Source organism: Convolutriloba macropyga, chromosome 1 (genome assembly GCF_964194025.1).
Source record: "Convolutriloba macropyga chromosome 1, txConMacr16.3, whole genome shotgun sequence".
In the NCBI taxonomy this organism is placed as follows: domain Eukaryota; kingdom Metazoa; phylum Xenacoelomorpha; order Acoela; family Convolutidae; genus Convolutriloba; species Convolutriloba macropyga.
In genome coordinates this window covers 50,321,303-50,340,596 of record NC_134468.1, presented here as the reverse complement: position 1 = coordinate 50,340,596, position 19,294 = coordinate 50,321,303, and the positions used below count along the sequence as shown (strand labels likewise).

General features: G+C 33.4%; 1 protein-coding gene across 2 annotated transcripts in view; it reads left to right on the top strand.

Moving 5' to 3' along the window:
* Positions 1-11,510: 11,510 nt before the first annotated feature.
* LOC142340085 (short transient receptor potential channel 4-like) overlaps positions 11,511-19,294 on the top strand; it is a 63,848-nt gene continuing 56,064 nt past the window's right edge. For both annotated transcript variants that reach the window (XM_075390554.1, XM_075390510.1), the window contains exon 1: positions 11,511-11,955. The gene's annotated coding sequence lies outside the window, so the exon portion shown is untranslated. The remainder of the gene's footprint in view (positions 11,956-19,294) is intronic.

Below are 19,294 nucleotides of genomic sequence, written 5' to 3'. Positions count from 1 at the left end.
TTTACCGACATTTTAAGTAAAATGAGCAATAAATCATATTCTGAAGCTGTGATTGGCCAATTTAAAACACTATTCTGTAAGCGGACAAGTATACCTTAGTTTTTTCATCAACTAATGTAACGGAGGCTTTATGTGGTTGGACTGCATTTAACCACATCTGGCCATGCCTCGCGGGCCATGGTCATGCCTCAACGGTCTGTGGGAGTTGATATGAATCTATCACAACCGAACTAATGATTTATAAACCAATTAGACTTTTATTACCAATTATGATAAAAACTGTCGTCTAAATTTCTCATTTTTTCCTTGTCGGCTAAAGGACCTGTCCGCCAATTTTCCTAGCACCAGGAAAATCATGTGTTTTTTCTGTTTTCTTTCTATAGAACAATGCAAAATTATACTCTTCAGCTTAGAATGCTTGCAGAAGTTGTGCAGTAAAGATTGCATAATAGACCACGTGAATATAGTCTATATAATATAGTAAATTATATCAAAAAGCTTAGTAAAACCAGAAGGTCTCCTTCACTTTTTTGACACATATATAGCTGTAGTCTAAATAGATTGTGAGAACGTATTTCAAATGTTTTGCGTTCACAACTATATAACATAACAACTATAATGACGTAACTATCCCTTGAATACTATTTATAGATCACAAACTCAAACTCAAACTCAAACTTTGACTTTACATTAGAGGGATAGGCCAAGTTTTCACATTTTATAGTATTTGGTAATTCAAAGTTAAGCGGTCGTCACCGATTATTGTGTTTTTAATACTAAAAGTAGTCTTTCCTCAAAGTCAATAATCCTTGAATAGTGTTTTTAGATCAAAAATTCAAACACAAACTCAAGACTTCAATTTTTCTGTAGAGCAATCGACCAAAATCACCATTTTAATAAACTTGCTTATCGAAATCCATGCCGCCTCTGAGTTTTGAATACCAAAAAAGAAGCCTTTTTCTTAAAAGTCAATTATCCTTGAATACTGTTTCGTTTCACATTTTTATTCTACTTGCTTATTCAAAGCCATACTGTCTCCGGTTGTGTTTTGAACACTAATAAAGAAGAATTTTGTTTCAAATTCCGCGAGAAGTACTTCTCTGGAACCATTTGGTGCCCCTTGAGTGTAAACAGACGCTGAAAACAAACAAAATTTGTTCAGCTAAACACCTAAATTTAATGTTTTTGTTTGAGCTCTCAAATGCGACAAGACTGTGCAAGAATGCAACAAGACTGCGCAACGAGTTTGTGCAAGAATGTTTCATGAGGTTGATTCGTTTTTAATTTTCTTCAGATAAACAATGACCAAATGAAATTTAACAAATTAGGAAAAAGTTAATATAACAAAAATTGCAAGATCATGTAGCGCTAGACTTTTGATGCATAGCAAGTTCACAATTACAGTCTCATTCTTTCGTTTCTTTCAATTGTTCATTCCTACATAAACATTACAATTTTAAACACATGTAAGCAAATATACGTACTTGTTTTGATAGAAATATACATAGTTACACATGTATATAAAAAAATAAAGCCAAGCTTTCCACATCACACTGAACATTTGCAAAAGTATTGTCAACACAAACTGCTTCTGACTGCTCTTTGACTTCTTTCAGACTACTTCAAAAACTGATTTTTTCATGTCCTATTTGGTTGAACAAAATGAAGTCCACAAAAATCATTTTTGAAAGCTCCTTCATTGCGAAAAATCCATTTCATGCCCCTTTAGGGCTTCAAAAAATTTTTGAAATTTTTTTTTCCGAAAAATAACGAAATTTTTGTATGTTTCGACCCCCCATACTTCATAGGTGAATAAAGTGAAGTCAACAAAAAATCAATTTTGAGTGCTCTTTTATAGCGCAAAATCCATTTCAGACCATTTTAGGACTTTGAAAAATTTTGAAAAATTTTTTTCAAAAAATTCGAAATTTTGATATGTTTCGACCCCTATACTACTTAGGTGAAAAAAATGAAGTCAACAAAAAATCACTTTTGAGTGCTCTTTCATAGCGCAAAATCCATTTCAGACCATTTTAGGACTTTGAAAAATTTGAAAAATTTTCGAAAAAATTTTTGAAATTTTTTGAAAAATTTTAGGCTTCTGGTGTCTTATATTAGGTTTTTTATGTTTTCACCAAAAAGATTTAGTGAGAGTTCAAAACTTAGGTAACACCTAATTCTATATACAGCGAACATTTCAACAGCGGATATCTGCCATGTTACTGGAGGGCGGGGGGTCCGGACACCCCCCCTACAAGAACTCTCACCACCGAAAAACTGATTTTCTCTTAGTGAAAGCCAGTTTTTTGGTTAAGTTTCGCCAGCCAACTTAACCCAAGAACTTCTCTCAGGCTGGCGAAACTTAACCAAAAAACTTGCTTTCACTAGGAGAAAATCAGTTTTTCGGTGGTGAGAGTTCTTGTAGGGGGGGGGGTCCGGACCCCCCCCCCCTCCAGTAACATGGCAGATATGGATACTACTCCTGTTCTTGAGAACGTTAGTAGATAACGAACATGTTTTGCTCAAAGGCTCAATTTGAACCATAAACGTAAGTATGCACTACTGTTTTCTGTATACATGTGCAACGACTTGTGTTTGTCTTAGAACATTTGGTTTTCACAGAATTCCTTCAGTAGCTTTTAGAGCTATGTGTCAATTTGAAGTATTTCAGTATGTTATTCAAGTAACTCATAAAAATTTAAAACCTAAGTGTTCATTAACGCGAACTTAAAACTTCTTTAGTCCATAAAGCTATGGTATCATGAATGGTAAGCATTTAACGTATCAGAACGAAATTTCCAATAGATGCAAGAAGTGAATACTTCTCCGTTCTCCTATGAGTTTTCTCAAGGCAAACTATTGAGGTCGTAAAAAAACAAATTTGTTAAAGGAGTAATGAAAAATCAGCTTGTACATAAATATTTGTTTGACAAGGATATCTTATAAATTTTTGCTTTGCACAATATAAGTCTTTTTTTTATTTCAGCTAGGCATTGTTTTATATTAAGTCTTTCAAATTAAAGCAAAGTTGACATTAAAAAGCGTTTCTTTTCTTACCGTTGTTAATTTTGCAGTTCTGTTAGAGGTTTCCTTTTTTTGAGCGCCATGAAAAAAAATATTTTCATACTACCTGTGAGACCGCTGATTCATTTTCATAGCGTAAATTGCCGATCAATAAAGCTTTATTGAAAATTAAGGTTTTGCTATATGATTACTCGTGAAAAACAACTTTTTCATGTACATAATGATTCAACCATTTATTGTTATAGAGGCTACAAATTTTCATGAGGATAAAAATCATGTTAAATTACAATGGTCTCTATTGACAATAGTGGCAATAAGCAAAACATGCAGTAGTAAAATTCCACCTGGAGATTTTTTCCAAGAGACATTTTTACTTATTTCTCACATTTTTTAAGCTCAGAGGAAAATAAAATACTGCATTAAAAAATCTGGAAATCTTATTAGCTCAATTGCCTCTATAATCAGGATTTGCTTTTTGACAGTTGTTTTTTGTCTTTGACTCAGTTGAAAGAACTCAAATCGACTCTTCATAGGATCCATAACAAACAAACGTTTGAAAACATAGAAACCCTTTTGGAAAGATAACATCAAAACGAAGTACACAAAGCCAAGAATACTAGTGTTATAATACAATATTACCACATAGAAAAGTGAAACACTAATTTCCAAAAAATTTGAATACCTTAAACTTTGAACTTGATGCACTATGGGTTACAGAATTTTAACACTGGAAATTTTCCAAATCGGCCAAATGAATGTAGAAGTATACTTGTCAGTTTTACTATGGTATCGAAGCTCCTAATCTGATTTCTACTGTCTGTGTTGTCGGTTTTTATGGTAGCAAAAATCAAAATTAGTTGTGTTAACTGTTACTTAATGTGGCAATGACTTAAAGGTATCTCCACATTAGTTATTTTACAATATTTAATGTTCATTAGCCGAATATTCTTCAGAGAAATTTAATCATTTAAAGAGTTGCACTGACCTTTTTTTTCAAAAATTACTGGTAAAATATGTCAACACACCAAAAAAATGAACATTTTTACCGACATTTTAAGTAAAATGAGCAATAAATCATATTCTGAAGCTGTGATTGGCCAATTTAAAACACTATTCTGTAAGCGGACAAGTATACCTTAGTTTTTTCATCAACTAATGTAACGGAGGCTTTATGTGGTTGGACTGCATTTAACCGCATCTGGCCATGCCTCGCGGGCCATGGTCATGCCTCAACGGTCTGTGGGAGTTGATATGAATCTATCACAACCGAACTAATGATTTATAAACCAATTACACTTTTATTACCAATTATGATAAAAACTGTCGTCTAAATTTCTCATTTTTTCCTTGTCGGCTAAAGGACCTGTCCGCCAATTTTCCTAGCACCAGGAAAATCATGTGTTTTTTCTGTTTTCTTTCTATAGAACAATGCAAAATTATACTCTTCAGCTTAGAATGCTTGCAGAAGTTGTGCAGTAAAGATTGCATAATAGACCACGTGAATATAGTCTATATAATATAGTAAATTATATCAAAAAGCTTAGTAAAACCAGAAGGTCTCCTTCACTTTTTTGACGCATATATAGCTGTAGTCTAAATAGATTGTGAGAACGTATTTCAAATGTTTTGCGTTCACAACTATATAACATAACAACTATAATGACGTAACTATCCCTTGAATACTATTTATAGATCACAAACTCAAACTCAAACTCAAACTTTGACTTTACATTAGAGGGATAGGCCAAGTTTTCACATTTTATTGTATTTGGTATTTCAAAGTTAAGCGGTCACCGATTATTGTGTTTTTAATACTAAAAGTAGTCTTTCCTCAAAGTCAATTATCCTTGAATAGTGTTTTTAGATCAAAAGTTCAAACACAAACTCAAGACTTCAATTTTTCTGTAGAGCAATCGACCAAAATCACCATTTTAATAAACTTGCTTATCGAAATTCATGCCGCCTCTGAGTTTTGAATACCAAAAAAGAAGCCTTTTTCTTAAAAGTCAATTATCCTTGAATACTGTTTCGATCACAAACTCGAAATCGAACACAATGGTTCATTTTTTAGATAAAGTGATCGACCATGTTTCACATTTTTATTCTACTTGCTTATCCAAAGCCATACTGTCTCCGGTTGTGTTTTGAACACTAATAAAGAAGAATTTTGTTTCAAATTCCGCGAGAAGTACTTCTCTGGAACCATTTGGTGCCCCTTGAGTGTGAACAGACGCTGAAAACAAACAAAATTTGTTCAGCTAAACACCTAAATTTAATGTTTTTGTTTGAGCTCTCAAATGCGACAAGACTGTGCAAGAATGCAACAAGACTGCGCAACGAGTTTGTGCAAGAATGTTTCATGAGGTTGATTCGTTTTTAATTTTCTTCAGATAAACAATGACCAAATGAAATTTAACAAATTAGGAAAAAGTTAATATAACAAAAATTGCAAGATCATGTAGCGCTAGACTTTTGATGCATAGCAAGTTCACAATTACAGTCTCATTCTTTCGTTTCTTTCAATTGTTCATTCCTACATAAACATTACAATTTTAAACACATGTAAGCAAATATACGTACTTGTTTTGATAGAAATATACATAGTTACACATGTATATAAAAAAATAAAGCCAAGCTTTCCACATCACACTGAACATTTGCAAAAGTATTGTCAACACAAACTGCTTCTGACTGCTCTTTGACTTCTTTCAGACTACTTCAAAAACTGATTTTTTCATGTCCTATTTGGTTGAACAAAATGAAGTCCACAAAAATCATTTTTGAAAGCTCCTTCATTGCGAAAAATCCATTTCATGCCCCTTTAGGGCTTCAAAAAATTTTTGAAATTTTTTTTTCAGAAAAATAACGAAATTTTTGTATGTTTCGACCCCCCATACTTCATAGGTGAATAAAGTGAAGTCAACAAAAAATCAATTTTGAGTGCTCTTTTATAGCGCAAAATCCATTTCAGACCATTTTAGGACTTTGAAAAATTTTGAAAAATTTTTTTCAAAAAATTCGAAATTTTGATATGTTTCGACCCCTATACTACTTAGGTGAAAAAAATGAAGTCAACAAAAAATCACTTTTGAGTGCTCTTTCATAGCGCAAAATCCATTTCAGACCATTTTAGGACTTTGAAAAACTTTGAAAAATTTTCGAAAAAATTTTTGAAATTTTTTGAAAAATTTTAGGCTTCTGGTGTCTTATATTAGGTTTTTTATGTTTTCACCAAAAAGATTTAGTGAGAGTTCAAAACTTAGGTAACACCTAATTCTATATACAACGAACATTTCAACAGCGGATATCTGCCATGTTACTGGAGGGCGGGGGGTCCGGACACCCCCCCTACAAGAACTCTCACCACCGAAAAACTGATTTTCTCTTAGTGAAAGCAAGTTTTTTGGTTAAGTTTCACCAACCAACTTAACCCAAGAACTTCTCTCAGGCTGGCGAAACTTAACCAAAAAACTTGCTTTCACTAGGAGAAAATCAGTTTTTCGGTGGTGAGAGTTCTTGTAGGGGGGGGGGGGGGGGGTCCGGACCCCCCCCCCTCCAGTAACATGGCAGATATGGATACTACTCCTGTTCTTGAGATTACTCTGATCTGATCAATTCAGGAAGAAAGGTACGGATAAGTCAAAAGCCTGCTGCTTCAAATCACAGCACGCTATCGGTACTTTTTATCACATATCAGCTAGCAAAACTGTGCCCTCAAAATCTATCTGTCCGAGTGGTCTGCCTCATGATATTCATTTGGTCTAGTTTCATACTATCTCATTTGCCCCACTGCAATTTATTAATTATTAACTCAAGTCTCTTAATATGAAAAGAGGAGAATGGTGAACAATCTCCTCTGTGATGATGATAGACTGATCCATTTAAATATTCATGACTTTCTACTGCCTATTGCAAAATTTCTATATCAATCAACTTTGGTAGCCAAAAACTGCTGCAAAAATGATAGAAGAAATCGAGTTTGCTTAAGTTGGGAAAAGACAACAGGGCGGCTCGTTAATGTGCGTTTGCACATGATGTTCCGACCCGAGCTCATCCACATTTTCGACTTAATTGTCAACCAAATGAAGAAATAACAAATATAGATGTTTGCGTTTAAAACAATCGTTACACAACCAATCTACTAATTCAATTACATAATGCCATGCCTTATTACAGCGCCAATGAGATCTGACTTTACAGAGACTACGAGACAAATTAAAACAAAAAAAAATAGCAAAAACAAAAACTTCACGGCAAAAACTGAATATCTAAATTTAAAAGCACAGAGTAACAACGTCAAAACACAGTCAGATAAAACCTTAATCACTCATAATTAATTTGTATTAACTATACAGCAGACGGAAAGTCTTCTTAATGAGACTATGTTACGACCAATGAGGCGAAATTCAAGAATTAATCATCATTTTGTAAACCAAGCACTTTCAAAAGTCTTGAAAATCATTAGCTTTTAACTAAATATTCCAGGATAAATTACTAAAAAAATACAACAAAACCAAAAGGCCTTGGCTTTGGGTAGTTTAAGTCTTAGAAACGAACCAAAGAAAAACCTAAAGAATTAGAAACGATTTGCGAAAACACAAATTATTCCTACCATTAAAATCATTAGCTATTATCTGAATATTATGTATTTTTAATTGAATTCGTATTTATACTAATTCAGCTGCAGAAATTATACTGAGAGAATAGATAAGCTTATTTGGGCCATATTTGTAAACCATTGGGATCTGTTACTACGCGATTGTTCTGAAAGAAGGGAAAATGAAGCGCAAAAAACGACCACTCAAAAAACGTTTATAAAAACGCATATTGTCCAACAAAGCATCGGTGAAAAAAATATCAGTAGATATGTTATTTCTTGGAATACAAGAAATTGGATGTGACCTCTCATTGATGAAAATAAGTTACAATTTGATGAAAAGAACAACGGAAACTGAAAAGTTTGAAAAATTTGAAAATGTATATCATAAACTTTAAGACTAAAGGCTATAAACTGACTAACTGATTCGGGTAAAATCAATAATTCAATCCTCAATGACAAGCCTAAGAGACTTTCCAGCAACTAACGGCTACCTAAAGTACAAAAACAGCAATTTCAAGAAAAAAAATTGACCGAGAAAAGTGTCGAAGGCATTAAAAACAAACTTTTCACTAAAACTTTTCTATGCTCAATTAATTTTTTAAGAGCAAGGGAATTTTTTTTATCAGTATTGTTTCAAAAAATCAAAAATGAACAAATGCATTAGAACCACGAAACTTTTGAGAAATCTCGTAGTATCAACGCCATTAATTTCATTAGCTTTCAAAGGAATCCACTAAATACGCTAAATTACGCCTCCATGGGACAACAAGTTTATTGGCCATTCATTTTTGCTCAATAGGACCATACAACAAGTTATTGAAAGTGAAAAGAACTACAAAGACAGGCATCAACCAAAAATTGAGTAGAAAAGTGCCGGAAGAAAGTGTCGAAGGAATTTAAATCATAAGTTCTTCTCTGAAAACTTTATATATGATCCGTTGAACGTCTTCCTTAAACCAATGGGAACTATCAGTATTAGGATAATGTGATAATATTTCAATAGGATCCAAAAATAAAAATACCCGAAAATTAAAAAAAATTGAAAACTAGTGGCTTTGAAGTTTTAAAACTAATCGGTAGAAAAAAAAACGCTAATCAGATTATTTTTGGCTGCATTAGAAAAAAAGGATCCAGTAAATACTAAGACTGACTAACAGTCCACGAAAAAAAATTTCAGGAACGGTTATTGTTCAAAAAATTTTCGAAAAACTTTTTTTAAAGCCTTATTGGCCATTAAAATCAAAATCTTTTAACGCAGGTCATTAACTACGCTCAGAAATAACACAATGGCAGGAAAAAGACGTTTGTCATGCATAGAAAATCAATAAGAGACCACAATAAATCTTAAGATTATGAGAAAAACAACAAAAACATGCGAAAACCAAAAAAAAAACAAATTCAGTAGAACAGTGCGAGAAGAAATTTTCGAAGCCACTTAAACCATTAGCTTTTCTCTGAAAACTTCATCTGTGATCCACTGAATGTCTTCTCCAAGCCAATGTGATTACAATAATGATTGTATAATGTGTATACTATTTGGATGAGGTGATAAGAGTTCAAAAGTAACCAATAAACAATTTCTTTTTAATTTTTGTATTCTTGTGTTATTGAAGTCATATAATCAATAGTTAGAAGATAAAACCGCCAACGAAATTTATTTTAGTTTCTTTAGAAGGAAAGTGCGTTCTGCCAATTCTGAGACTGACAAACTGCTCACGAAAATTTTAAGATTGGTTAATGTTCAAAAAAATTTCGAAAAATTGTTTTTTTAATTCTTAACAGCCATTAAATTCAATAAATTTCAACGGATGACAACAAATACGCGCAAATATGCTTCAATAGGAGTATGGAGATGTTTTTCATGCATTGGTGATCAATAGGATATCAATCAGTCTTGTCAATAAGTCTTATGACTATGAAAACAACAACATAATCAGACAAAAACCAAAAATTAGGAGCTGTCATAATGATAATTTGATAAAATTTCAAAAGAAAGCAAAATATCCAAAAAAAATTTGAAAAATTTTTGAAATCTTGTGTCAATAAAGACATATTGCTAAAAGTTAGAAGATAAAACCACCAGTTAAACCAAATTTGGTTACAGTAGTACGTAAGAGGGTGCTGTCATCACAGAGACTGACTAACAGTTCACGATAATAAGTTCATGATTGGTTAATGTTCGAAAAAATATTCGAAAATTTATTTTTAAAGTCTTAACAGCCATTAGGTGTCCACTCAAAGCACTAGATATGTTCACTTAAATCTCATAGAGGAACACATTGCACTGTTAGTCAATGAGTCCATGCCATTACCTCCAGATTCCAAAAAAAATAGTAAAACTTCAAAAATAATGAGCAATTCCTTGAAAACAATTTTTTTGTTCATTGGGCTTCACTTGACTGTAAAGGAGGTTTGTAATTAACGGAACCTCGATTTGAAAAGTGACTTGTCTCTAGGTGACTTAAAAAAGCAAAAAAAGTAGAAAAGTTTAATAAAAAAGGGCTCTCAAATAGATTTCGAATTTTTTTTGATAATGAAGCTCCCTATGAGACCAGAATTAGTCTTTTTTATCGCCTTTTGTCTATTAGGAACACGAAATTGTTTCATATTTTTGCAAGAAATTTAAGTTTGAATTACTTTTTTTTATAGAAAATATCTTAATTTGAATAAAAATCACACTAAAAGTGAACAAATATCCCATGTTCACACAAAACTTCAATCCTCGATAACTCCTCGAAAAAAAACGAAAATCAAAAAATCTTTTTAATTTTGAATTCTACGCTGGACCAGCTTTTTAATGATACCACTCACATTTCTCTGCGATGAATATATCGATCGGCCAAAATTGACTGAACAAAAAAAAGCTCATTTGAGTATATAGTTCCTCCCCCCCACAAGTGGGGTCGGAACAAATAGGCTTTAATTGAACTCCTTTTGGAGTCAAAATCAAGGATCAAATATAGGAGTCACCAAATATAGTAATCACCATTATTCTGCATGTTTCTCAACTTTTTGAGCAATTTTCGCATTTTGTCTGCTTTTTAAGCAAAGCAGATATTTAAAATATCCTGTTTATAAATTGAGAGGATATTTAGATACTTAGATTTAAATTAGATTAAGTACAGTTATTGTCGCTTTTATTGACACTCCACCACAAGGGCAGTTATTCAAAGTTATGGGAATAAAAATGCAATACTTTAATTTCAGTTATTTTCAGACATTTGGCCGTTAAATGAGACCATTTATTTCTCTAAGGTTAAGAGCCGGGCATGGCATTGTTTTTTTTACTTCATGACAGTTTGAAGTTATTCGCTATTTATCAAACGCAGCAGAATTTTTGAGGTGAAAAGGTGAATGGTCATTTTGAAACATACTGCGCAAATGTCATCTAAAGGGACACTTAATTTAACAAAACAAAAACAATTTCGTAAAATTCGATTGAAAAAATTGCTCATGATGTTTACAATGCCAACATTACTGGATCTTATTTAAACGATAGATAACTTGTAATCTCTCAATAGCTAAAGACGCAACAAATGAGGTATACCAATGATTTTTAAACCGACGTTAATTAAATTTTCGATGTAATGACGGTTAATGTGGTCGAGGGAAGAAACGACGTGAAGTTCTCAAAAAATACTTTATTAAGAGATCGTATATTTATATGAAATACTTTTGCATTGCAGGAAATGGTGAAATTACAATCACAACTAGAAGGCTTTCTAAATGCATTAATTTTTAAAATACAAGTTATGATTTAAAAATAGACAGAACGATAGATTTAAAAATTGTACATGCTTTGAGCTGAGTGTGGCGTGAACGACATTTGAGAGGCATTAAACTTTAAATTCTGTGCAAGTCACACACAACTTCTAATTCTGCTTGTTTTCAAATTGAAACAGACAAGAGCTCTCGTAAATATTCTACATTTTCTGCTCAAGACGCTTCTCAGTTTTGTTCAAATCTTGTTCAAGTCTTGATAAAAACTTACCATGAAACATAGAAACTCATCAAGTCATCAAACTTTTGTCAAATTTGAGACACGGTCGTTGATTTCATAAACACTTCATTGTGATATTATATATTGCTTGAAAAAATTACTTTGAACAATTGTTTTCAAAAAATTTCAAATCATATCTAAATTTGTGACCTATTACAGTACTTAAGGCACATTTACCTTCACCTGTGCTCCAATTTTTATTCACTCTGCCCCATTATCGGAGTTTTTAACTGTATTACTTAAAGCTTTCAAATAGTTTTTCTCAGATTTTGTATTTCCAAATTAATTTTACCTTTAAAACTACGGCTAGCATTTTCGACCCCATGAGTTGGTAAGTAAACACTAAACGTCATTACTCCACGGGGTCCTTGATGGATTGCGAAAGGAGAGTTTTCCCTCAAATGTGAGCAACGTTCACACCCTATCTTAATACATGAGAGAAAAACACAAACTTCGATCATAGAAATTTTGAGAAATTTGAGAAAAGGTTATGGTTAATTGGAAGTTGTTTTTGTACTTTTAAAATCACAACTTGCGAGTTGCACAGGCAAAACTTTGTCTGTCTATTTCACAACCTAACGGTAAATTATCTCAATTAATAATCTAATTTTCACAGTTTTATTTAACTCTGAATTGTACCTAAAAAGAGCTTTCCGTTAAATACTTCGAAACGATTGATTACCTCATCCGCCGTGATTTGAATTGTGTTATCTTTAAAGGCCGATATATGACAAGTTTTCCAACTTAATGAACACTCTGTAGTGATGTGACTGCCAGGAAACTAGTTGGAAAACAACTGTATTTCACGTGAAACAAGGAAAAACTTTTACCGAAATAAGTTCTGCTTCTCAAAATCGTCCCCCCAGTTATTTTCTCATGAAGAGTTTTTTCAGATTCCTATCATAGCTTTAGGCCGAAATTAAGATCTTAAGGAAATTAGTATGTCTCAAACGTCTAAAGTTGGGAATTTGTTGTGAGTTTTAAATGATATTTTCCAGTTCTCGAAGTTCTGGCTCTGTAACTTCCGTTGGAATTGAAAACGTAATCAAGACCAAATATAAACTTTAATGCGGTATCAGTCCTCCAAAAATTTTAAACGAGTTCACTAGCAAATAACTTGTGATTTTGAGTGTGTGTGTTCCTGACCCTTCATGTCAGTTTCTTATGAGTAGCCGTACAGAACAAGTGTACATCATATTAGGCAAGTCTTAATGCAAGTAGTATTTCATTTTCAGTTCTGAGCCAGTCTTAATACAAATCGTAAAAGTTTGGCAAGTCACTACCAAGACTTAGGTAACACTTGCAAGTTGAATCCTAAGCCAAAACTAACTTTTCAGAAAAATTAAAATCACAAGTCAATTTAACTTTTCCGAACAAATTTTCGACTTGCAGAACTTGCCAAGTTGTGGGTAAGACTTGGATTTATATTTGTAATTCTTGGCCAAAACTTGCAATCAGACTAGCAAATTTTGACCAAGACTTCCGATTAGACTTGCAAGTTTTGGCCAAGACTTGGATTTATATTTGCAAGTCTTGAACAAAACGTGCAAAAGACTGACAAGTGTAAAAGTGACATGATCACAGTTTTGAATCAGCACTAAAGTTAGACTTGCATTTAGACTTACCCAGTGCTCAAATTGACTTGACAACAGGTCCGGGTAAGAAATTCTTGAAACAAAATTCAATTTTGGTATTGAAGATAAACTGTAGTAATCAACAGAATTTCGTTATTTGAACAAAACACTGACAAAGGCACATTTGTAGAAGCAATTAATAATAATGAGAAGAACTTTCTAGACAACTAAAAACAGTTTTCTCTAAAGTATAAGGTTTATCTATTAACAAAAAATATTGTTCATTTTATATTCTTTAAAATTTTTATGTTTCAGTTTTGAGCATTTGAAAAAAAAATTCACATCATTAGTTTTCTGATCAATTTTTGGGGTGGAATCTATTTGTTTACTTTTTTGATTGAAATTTTTCTCTGAAGAAAACTTCATATCTCTGAGAACAAACATCACTGATTCGAACACTTTGATTGAGTCTACTTGCAAATGTATAATTGAGGATCTTCCAAAAAATAATCAAATATATGAGTTTAAATATATTTTTCAACGCAGACAATTATAGGCGAGAGATCATTTGATCAATGTGCACATATGAACAAATGCAAATTGATTGCAAAATTTAAACTGCGAAAATTACATTTAATATTACACTTGGAAACCGATAATGGTTGATACCTGTGAAGGCCGAGAGTTAATAATTTCATCAAACATTTATATTAAAACGGCAAGTTAGGAGAAGCATGCAACGAATTTATTATTCAGCAAAGCTGAACGATTACTTATTTGGACTATCAAAACAACGTTTAATGTGACGATAATTTACAGTATAGCGGATATAAAGTTACAAAAGCGAACTGCACAATTTAGTATCCCGACAGCTTGAAAACCGCAAATAACGAACTGGGCGGTATAAAACTTTCCTTGTCATTGATAGCCGTTACAATACCGTATTTTACAAGATCATTTGAATTTGAATTTAATTTGATTGTAAGCAAGAAGTTTTTTGCATGTCTTAGAGGTTCTGTTAGAACATTACATAAGCTTTATCCTTTCTCACTTTTTTGAAACCCAAGCGAATCATTCCATGATAGTAATTGTTTTTGTCTCAGTTTTTAGGCTCAAGAAGAGACATTCTAGGGCTTTTAAAATTCCCTAAAACGCATTTTGCTCCCCATTGAAGCAAACAAATATAAGCAATGTGGGTCCGACTGACACATTCGATTTGATCGCGCGGTGCATGTTATTTATTAGCTTTACTCAAGTTTAAAATTTTCAGAGAGAGGGCGTGTCGTATCATTCTCATGTTCATATAAGTATATTTTATATGAATAGACATAATCAATAGATTGATATCTAGACTATAGCTAGGAGCAACAGGAGCAGGAGATAGAATAGCCTCTAAACTGTTAGATTCTGTTCATATAATTGTTTTTGTCTGGATGTGTTGCTAACCTGTTCACTAGTTGAGCTTTTCGAGGGAAGAAGCGTCCCGATTTCCTATTGGAGCGTGAACACTTTGCCTTGCACAAACCCATCCACAACTCAAATTTTAGATACGACGTAGATCTAAATGAAAATCTGTTTCCTATTTAGAGATGGGAGGTACTTGTTCACACGAGGAAGGGTCATTTTCCTCGGTACTCTCTTCACACCCCCTCTTTTTTATATAAATTTTCTCCCACTTCCTGATAAACTAACTACCCTGATAACCAGGTCTCTTACCGCTCCACTGTTTTTCCTCCCAGCTTAAGAAGGGGCCATAAATTTCACTACGGGCCATTAAATTTGTAAAAAGTAAACTTGGGTTATTCTTGTCGAAGTTTAAGGGGATAAGGTTTTTTTAACCAAGGTGTAATATTACTACTGCATATAGTTATGTACCATTTATTTCACAGCCTTATTACGCATGTACCTTAAAATAACTTCATAAGTGGCCTTAAGGCGGCCTCGCCTTTATTCTTGGCCAGACTAGAATCTTACAGAAATTAAAGCCAGCGTGGTCTGGTTAGCTAAGAGATAAATTTTAGGGACCTCTTTATCTCCAAGGTACCATGAGGCCAAAATAGTAAAAATAAAAGCAGTGCATCACAAAGTCCAACTTTGTAGCTATTTTCTTCCTCTATTATTGGGACTTGGTTCCAACCATATGGCGCTGCTTTTTGAAAGAAACGCGATGAAATTTGAAATATGTATCCGCATACCCGAAAGCATTTTGATTTCCCAAAACGCCGAAATTGTATCCTAGCTGTCTCTTTATCTGTACTTTACAGATAATAATAAGGTGTGATGGGCTGGCTGATTTCCCTCAGGGCTATCATACACACATTTTTGCCTAATGTATTTAAGACACGCACACATTGAAACTCACCAGAACAAGACACCAATTGAATTACATATATATACACTCGCTTATTTGGATTGAAATTATATGAAAGTCTAAACCCAGGCTGAGGTGCCAGACGGAAGCAAGTATGTCCAGACCGTCCCAGACGGAAGCAAGTATGTCCAGACCGTCCCAGACGGAAAGTACCTATGTCCAGACCGTCCCAGACGGAAAGTGCCTATGTCCAGACTTTCGTGCGTTCATCAGACTTTCGTGCGTTCATGTTCAGACTTTCGTGCGTTCATGTCCAGACTTTCGTGCGTTCGACAGACTTTCGTGCGTTCACCAGACTTTCGTGCGTTCATGTCCAGACTTTCGTGCGTTCACCAGACTTTCGTGCGTTCATGTCCAGACTTTCGTGCGTTCACCAGACTTTCGTGCGTTCATCAGACTTTCGTGCGTTCATGTCCAGATTTTCGTGCGTTCATGTCCAGATTTTCGTGCGTTCGACAGACTTTCGTGCGTTCACCGGACTTTCGTGCGTTCACCAGACTTTCGTGGGTTTATGTCCAGACTTTCGTGCGTTCACCAGACTTTCGTGCGTTCATGTCCAGACTTTCGTGCGTTCACCAAACTTTCGTGCGTTCATGTCCAGAACTTTCGTGCGTTCACCAAACTTTTCAGTTTCACTTATATATATAGAAAAAATTTTCCAGTTTCACTTGCATCCAATTTTTTTTTAAAAAAACAGCAAGTATAATTTGAAAGTCCTTCATAGCAAGAGTTCAAAAACCCAGGTTGGGAGCGTCGTTTTTTTGCTCCGTCATATAGAAAAAATGATTTAAAAATAAAATTTTTTGATTTTTTCACTACTTTAGTCTCGTTTCAAAAACTTGTCCAAATTAGGTCGGCCAGTCCAATTTTTTAATTTTATCACCAATTGTTGCTAATGTGGAGCATACCCACCAAAAATGAGCACAATTGGACTAAAATTGATGATTTGGTGTCCAAAACAATATTCGGTGATCGAAAAAGTTAAGCCTCATCGAGCGCGGATACTTTTTCAGAAGTAATTGAGAACTTGTTCAAAATGGTTTGCTCGGTCCATTTTTTTTATTTCATCCCCAATTATGGCTAAATTGGAGCCTGCACACCAAAAATGAGCACAATTGGACTAAAAGTGACGATTTGGTCACCAAAACAATGTTCAGTGATAGAAAAACTTCAGATACTTTTTTGGAACTAGGTAAAAACTGGTCCAAATTAGGTCGGCCAGTCCAATTTTTTAATTTTATCACCAATTGTTGCTAATGTGGAGCATACCCACCAAAAATGAGCACAATTGGACTAAAATTGAGCACATTTTCACCCCCCCCCCCCCCCCCCCCCCCTCGTGCGTTCATCTTCGGTCTGGACATACTTGCTTCCGTCTGGGACCTCAACCTGGGAACTGTTCAAAACTTTCGGAGTTGTGAGAAGTAGCTAAACTAGACTTTAAAGAGTAGAGTATTATAAATCTTTGATACTCAATTTTGTAGTTTTACTGTTTTGTTATTTTTTGCCCCAATCATATTTGAGGGTGAAAATTGAAGGGAATTGCTTTCAACAGTTTTCTCTATTTTACTTCCCAACTGTCAAGTTAGTTTGAACTTCACTACTATAATGATTTCAACCTTACTCCAAAATAGTTCAATGTCTTAAACAACATTTTACCTTGACCCTTTATTATTTTTTAATGTAAATCTAATCCATCTTATAGGCAAACTCCTGTTTACTCTAACTATTCATATTTTAAACGCCACGATGCCTTTTTGTTTTTCGCGATGTGGAGGGGGGGGGGGGGAGGGGTGTTTTGGGGAAAGTCTAATTTGTGACAGTTATATTGATCTACCGATAGATTCTTTTCCTGTTATAATTCTGGCTGATAGATTCTGATAATTCTGACATCATTGGAGGAGTCATCTTGGTTGTCACTATTAATTTGATGCAACGTATTTTCTGTTGACGAAAAACGCCGCCAGCGGACAAGTTTTACGCTTGTATGAGTCGGAAGCTTCACTATCTCATTTGAGTTTGTTCCGACTCAACAAATTTTATTTCAAAAATAATTTATACGAACTGTTAATCGAAAAGTTTAAACCAAACAAAGTTAACAACGGCGCATTTTAGTTCAGCGTAGCCAAAAAAATTCGGAGGAGGAACTTTACATGCACTTGTTTTTTTGCTCAGACAACAAATCATAATATATAAAATGAAAATATAATAATAAAATAATATTATAAAATCAAAATGTCCGACAACAATATTTATCGCAACAACATCAATCGCAAAACAAGAATAGATGGCTTCAAAAGAAAGAGCCTGAAAATTTGATTGCTCGGTGAAATATCTGGTCTATAACAATCAAGTGCACCATAAATTTTACATCTCCAGCAGCATCCGGTTTTTTGATATTCTTTGTTTCTCTGAAAATTACACAGTAAATCATCAGATTGTAACATAACCTCAAATACGTTCAATTGCTAGTAAAAGATTTTACAACATCGCATTTCGTCGAAAAATTGCATACTTATCTGGAGTAGATTCACGTTATAAACCATATTTATAATAATAATAATAATAATAATAATAATAATAAAAATAATAAAAATAATAATAATAATAATGATAATGATAATAATAATAATAATAATAATAATAATAATAATAATAATAATAATAATAATAATAATAATAATAATAATAATAATAATAATAAGAAGAATAATAATAATAAATTGTTTACTGGTGTCTTTACAGAATCAATAGAGCACTTACACACATGATCAATACATATAAAAAACAGCACCAGAAAGATCGCCAATAGACCATAAGGTCCGTTTATAAAGCTGCTTTCAGTGAATAGTGCTCAAAGACCCAAAAACGTTCTCCACTGCATTCAACGTCTGTCTATACTAATTATATTTTTTATAAATTAATTGTTTGCCCTATCAGTATTTCTGTCTCTCGTTTCAAAATGGGGGAAAATATATGCGAGGCTGGCCTTTTTTAGTCAAGTTTTGACCTTTTTAAGCATCATAGCGAAAAAAGAAATATCATTTTGCAGCCCTTAGAGTCTACTTTTCATTATAATAAAAAAATCTCCAATTTTTATAGCATGTTGAGAAAAAGGAGCTCTGAAAAAAGCTGTCAGATAGCATTTCAAAATTTTGAAAACTAAATAGAGCAAAATTTGGATTCTCTTTTCAGGTTTTTGAGCTATTTTGCGAATTTTTAAACTATTTTACCGGTTTTTGGCCATGTCGTTGTTTTATTGCATCTACTGGGAACTATGGCGACGCGACGCTTTTTCCTCAAAAAATTTTGTAGTCAACAGAAAATTTCAGTTTATTTGTTATGAAACAGTCTTTTAGTGGAGAAAAATGACCCAAAATTGATGATTTTTGTTACTTTTTTCCAGTTTCCTGCAGTTTTTCAAGGTTTCTTCATAAACAGAAACGTTGATGATCATTGGATGGCTCTTTCATTGCTCTGTGAGCAAATTGATGAATCTAATTGCTTAGAAGAAGGAAGCTTTTGCTGTTAGTTCTGCTTGTATTTAAAAAATATTTATGTATATTTACAATTTTTTTGTTCAGTCGCTTTTTCAAGAATGATTTTTTTCTTTCTCTTACTCATTTTCTTTAAGTTTTATTAAATCCCATTAAAGTAAAAGTTCGAGGAAGAACTTTCTTTCTTGACAGAGAGGACACTTTGAGCCGTTGCCCAAATTCATTGGG